This window comes from Chiloscyllium plagiosum, chromosome 48, assembly GCF_004010195.1.
Source record: "Chiloscyllium plagiosum isolate BGI_BamShark_2017 chromosome 48, ASM401019v2, whole genome shotgun sequence".
In the NCBI taxonomy this organism is placed as follows: Eukaryota; Metazoa; Chordata; class Chondrichthyes; order Orectolobiformes; family Hemiscylliidae; genus Chiloscyllium; species Chiloscyllium plagiosum.
The window spans coordinates 7,777,474-7,783,192 of NC_057757.1; the positions used below are offsets into that span (position 1 = coordinate 7,777,474).

General features: G+C 43.5%; 1 long non-coding RNA gene across 1 annotated transcript in view; it reads left to right on the forward strand.

Annotated features, from left to right (window-relative positions):
• LOC122544435 overlaps positions 1-5,132 on the forward strand; it is a 12,263-nt gene extending 7,131 nt beyond the window's left edge. The window contains exons 2-3 of the long non-coding RNA XR_006310339.1: positions 4,695-4,742; positions 4,928-5,132. This is a non-coding gene — a long non-coding RNA (uncharacterized LOC122544435). The remainder of the gene's footprint in view (positions 1-4,694; positions 4,743-4,927) is intronic.
• The last annotated feature ends 587 nt before the right edge of the window (positions 5,133-5,719 follow it).

The window sequence follows — 5,719 nt, forward strand, 5'->3', positions numbered from 1 at the left end:
GGGTAGACCATTTCGGACAGAGATGAGGAGAAACTTCTTCACCTGGAGAGTGGTGGCTGTGTGGAATGCTCTGCCCCAGAGGGCAGTGGAGGCCCAGTCTCTGGATTCATTTAAGAAAGAGTTTGTTAGAGCTCTCAAAGACAGTGGAATCACGGGTTATGGAGATAAGGCAGGAACAGGATACTGATTAGGAATGATCAGCCATGATCATATTGAATGGCGGTGCAGGCTCGAAGGGCTGAATGGCCTACTCCTGCACCTATTGTCTATTGTCTTGACATTACGGTCGCTGAATACCCTACTGTCAACTTCCCAGCAGTTACTGTTGGCCAGAAACTGAATTGGACTTGTCATATCAATCCAGCAGCTACAAGAAAGGTTGAAGGCTTGGATTGTTGATTGTTGTAAAAGCCTAAAACAAAATCCAAATAATGTGGTTGCTGCAGATCTGGAATGTAAACAGAAAATGCTGGAGGAACTTAACAAAAGAAAATGTGAAGATAGTGTGGCTTTAGGAGGTGTATTGTGTCTTGTTTTGGTTTTGTTGAAGAGAGATTTTGAGCTGTAGGGGACAAGCTGTCTCGTCCAAGTCAATAAAGGAAACGGCTTGTGAGGCCTTGGGGTTCTTCTTAGGAGTTGAAAAGTCTGGTGCTGGAAAAGCACAGCCGGTCAGGCAGCATCCATGGAGCAGGAAAATCGACATTTTGAGAATAAGCCCTTCATCAGGAATCAGCAATTATCCTCATTCCTGATGAAGAGCTTATGCCCGAAACGTTGATTCTCCTGTTCCTCGGATGCTGCCTGACCTGCTGTGCTTTTCCAGCAACACACTCTTCAACTCTGATCTCCAGCGTCTGCAGTCCCCACTTTCTCCCGTTTTTTTTAAAAGTTGGAATAATAGAAGCTGCATGAATTGGTGAAGTTGGGTTCCCACAAAACCAGAGTTTTAGTTTAGCTTTCAGTCGTTGTTGGGGTTTTAAAATTGTTTGTGGAAGATGCCATGAATCTCTCTTTACCAGAATGTCTCACATGCAGCAGAACAATCTGTTTATTGACTTTGCCTTTGCCAAGAGTGTGTTTATGAGATGTGACGATATTGGAACAGTTGCTTTTTTAGCAATTAAATAATGTATTATTCTGTTAAGTTTTTTTAATAATTAAAGTTATACCAATTCTTCTTTCTTTTGTTTGCATTTTAACTGTAGTGTAAGAATAAATTGTTCTTTGCTTAAAGCCTAGAAGTGTGACCAATCGAATCACATCTGGAACATAGTGCCTTACACTTGGCTTTATATAAGATAAAAGTTAGGCTCTAGGCTATCTCCTTAATATAATTTGAGGGAGCTTTAGTCTGGTCTGTGGCAAAAACTCAAAGAACTGTGGATGCTGGAAATCAGAAATTGCTGGAAAATCTCAGCAGGTCTGGCAGCATCTGTGAAGAGAAATCAGAGTAAACATGACCCTTGCTCAGAACCCTTCCTTCTACTCAATGCATTGACCAATAAGGTGATCTTCCCTTTCTAATTTCTCAGTTCCACTCAAAAAACTTCATTAGATGTACTCTCTGGAATATCCCCCTAAATATCGCCGTAATATTATCCCTAATCAAAACCAGCACGCCCCATCTGCTCTTACCCCTTTTCTATCCTTTCTAAAGCGTCTATACCCTGAAACATTAAGCTGCCTGTTGTGTCCATTGTTGAGCCACATCACTGGAATAGCTGTGATATCCCAATCCTGGGTTCCCAATCTGCTCTGAGTTTATAAAAATGTCACCTTCACTACCCTATCCACCTCGTGACTCCATCTTCAAGGAACTTTGAACTTCAGTCATTTGATTAGATTAGATTAGATTAGATTACAGTGTGGAAACAGGCCCTTCGGCCCAACAAGTCCACACCGACCCGCCGAAGTGAAACCCACCCATACCCCTACATTTACCCCTTACCTAACACTACGGGCAATTTAGCATGGCCAATTCACCTGACCCTGCACATCTTTGGACTGTGGGAGGAAACCGGAGCACCCGGAGGAAACCCACGCAGACACGGGGAGAACGTGCAAACTCCACACAGTCAGTCGCCTGAGTCGGGAATTGAACCCGGTCTCAGGCGCTGTGAGGCAGCAGTGCTAACCACTGTGCCACCGTGCCGCCCAGTTGCCCTGCCTTATTTCCCAAGAGAAGGTCAAACTTTGCTTCTTCTTTAGTAAGTACATCCACAAACCGAACAAGAAAAATTTCTTGCACACACTTAACAGATTCCTCTCCATCCAAGTCCTTAACACAATGGCAGTCCCATTCCCATGTTTGGAAAGTTAAAATCCCCTATCTTCCCCACCCTATTATTCTTATAGATAACGGAGATCTCCTTACAGATATACTGCTCAATTTCCTGTTGATGGGGAGGGGGTGGGTGGGTCTATAGTACAATCCCAATAAGGTGATCTTCCCTTTCTAATTTCTCAGTTCCACTCAAAAAACTTCATTAGATGTACTCTCTGGAATATCCCCCTAAATATCGCCGTAATATTATCCCTAATCAAAACCAGCACGCCCCATCTGCCTTACCCCTTTTTCTATCCTTCCTAAAGCGTCTATACCCTGAAACATTAAGCTGCCTGTTGTGTCCATTCTTGAGCCACATCACTGGAATAGCTATGATATCCCAATCCCGGGTTCCCAATCTGCCCTGAGTTTATCTGCTTTACCTGTTATGCCTCTTGCATTGAAATAAACCCAGTTTATTTTATCAGTCCTACCACACTCTCTGCTTTACGCTGGCCTGTCCTGTTTGACTTGCTGCTTTTCCCAACTGCACCAGTGTCTGCCTTTTCTGTTTTCTCACTATCTCTCTTGGTCCCCTGTTACTTTATCAAACATCACCTTAATGACCAAATATGTTACATCCACTACTTTCCCTTTATCAATCTATGTCGGGTTATGAAGTCTGAGAGATTAGATTAGATTACTGAGAGATTAGATTACTTACAGTGTGGAAACAGGCCCTTTGGCCCAACAAGTCCACACTGACCCGCCGAAGCGTAACCCACCCAGACCCATTCCCCTATATTTACCCCCTCACCTAACACTACAGGAAATTTAGCATGGCCAATTCACCTAATCTGCACATTTTTGGACTGTGGGAGGAAACCCACGCAAACCACGGGGAGAATGTGCAAACTCCACACAGACAGTCGCCTGAGGCGGGAATTGAACCCGGGTCTCTGGTGCTGTGAGGCAGCAGTGATAACCACTGAGCCACCGTGCCGCCCATAAAGTCTGTAAAGTGCCTACGTGGAAAGTGGGGCTGTTCCTCCAATGTGCGCTGAACTTCACTGGAACATAGTGGCAAGCCTGGAACAGAAATGTGAGCTGGATGGCAAGTGTTGTGTTGACTTGGCTGTTTGGGGTTATTCTTGTAGAGAAAGCAGAGTTGTTCCAAAAAGCAGTCACCCAGTTTGCATTTGGTCTGGCCAAAGTAGAGGAAACTGCAGTGCAATCAGGAGATAATTACAAAGAATTGACTAGTTTGTTTAGAGGGTGTGTCTGGTATTTTTTACAGTGAGGAAGGAAGAGGTGAAAGGTTAAATGGAACTCCTTCTGGTGATTATATGGGAAGGTGCCATGGTGGAGAGGGGGGTTGAGAGGAGATGAAAAGATGTTGTAAACGTCAGAGGACTAGACCAGTATCACAGAGGCTTTGGTCCTTGCAGAATGCTGACAGGGAAGGGAAGGTGTTTGGTTGTGGCATCCTGCTGGAGATAACAGAAAGATGATAGTTAGTAGGAAGAGGCGAGAAGGGTAGAAAGCAAGGACAAAGAGAACTCTGGGAGGGGAAGGGGTGAGGGCCCTCAAACTTGGTGTCATATTTGACCCCACGATATGCTTCTATTAAACACATGTACTATCACTAAGACTAGGAGAAAGTGAGGTCTGCAGATGCTGGAGATCAATCGAGAGTGTGTTGCTGGAAAAGCACAGCAGGTCAGGGAGCATCCAAGGAGCAGGAGAATCGACTTTTCGGGCCAGAGCCACTTAGACTGTCTATCTCCACCTCTACAATAACGTCAACTTAATCTCTGCCTTAGTTGGTCTGCTTCTGTGACCCTTATTCTTAGCCTTTGTTCTAGACTTGACTATACCTGTGTGCACCAGCCTGATCTCCCCCGTTCTACCCCCACCACTGAAACTTTGCTCCCCATGTCATAGCTTGTATGAAGTCTCATTCACTATCATTCTTGTGCTTGCTGTCCTTCTCATCCCTATCTATATCATCTCCTCCAGCTCCACAAACCCTCTGAGATCTTTGTGCTGCTCTCATTCTCGATTCTGACTTCACAAACACCTTAATTTTAATCTCCTCCCCCACTGATGGTGCTTGCAGCCCAAGGTCCTTTCCACCTGTACCTTGCTTTTATTCCTTAAGGCAGTCTTCCTATCACCTTGGCTAAACATTTGTTCATCTGTCATATTTTGTTTTTATAATGCTCTTGTGAAGCAACATAGGAGACTTTATTTTTGGAAAGCATATTATCGATAAGCTGTTATAAATGTAAGCTGTTATGTGCAATGTGGCTGAAGCCTTTCATTGAACACAAATATCAGTTAGTTTCTCTTCTGAAATAACTTAGGTGCAGTGAAATGTTATTTAAATCTAAGTTTATGTTGATCTCAAATCACTGCTTTCTTTCAGAACACGAGGACACCTCACCTCACCCAATCAAAATAACCCGTGTTGCAGGTACAGCTGTCTTGCTACAACCCTATAGGCATGAATCTACCCTGCAGATTACCTGGCGGTATGTGGGGATGGAACGTGAGCAGATAATTCTGCAATACACATCTTATAGTAACATTGTGGCATTCAGTTCATATTTCGAAAACAGAGTGAAGTTTAACATTGAAACTGGGTCTCTCTTGCTGCAGAATTCACATATAATAAACACTGGCCTTTATGAAATGACTGCAATTGAACCTACACAGGATAGTGAAATTCTACATAAGCGTACCTACTTTTTTGTGGAGATACAGGGTAAGTGTGACTGCTGAGATATCCAGACAAGAACCATAAACATTGAATTGTGTGCCCGGTTTATTTCCAAAAGTTCAATGCTGTATGTATGTTATATTTACTTTCCTGAGAAATATTTCTATAGCGGTAGTAGCAGTAACTAACGTGGATTCCAATCCTTCAACCCCCCCCCAGCTCTATTACACTTGAATCATTGCTTTCTGCAATTGTACTCTTATCACCTTAATTTTCTTGACAACTTTGGTTTAGAAATTACTGCTGAACAGCATTTAATTTAAGGAACAGCTATTTGACATCTTCTTATCCATCATAAGCCCCTCAAGACTAGGGTTACACCCGAAACGTTGACTTCTCCACCTCCTGATGCTGCCTGGCCTGCTGTGTTCTCCCAGCCTCCTGCTTGTCTACCTCGGATTCCAGCACCTTCAGGGGTTTTTTTTGTCTCCTCCTCAAGTCTGCTGCACCACTCATTACGATTGTGGCAATTCTTTATGTCAACTCTATTTCCAAATCTTTACTTGAACTCATTGTTTTCTGACAATGCCCTTCGTTATATTAACATCTAAAAATGTATTGGACTCTGACTGAGCACCCACAGCTCTCTGGAGTAAAGAATTCCCAAAATTCACAATCTTGTGTGAAGAAATTTCTCCCTGTCATAGAGATGTGGAGCATGGAAACAGAGC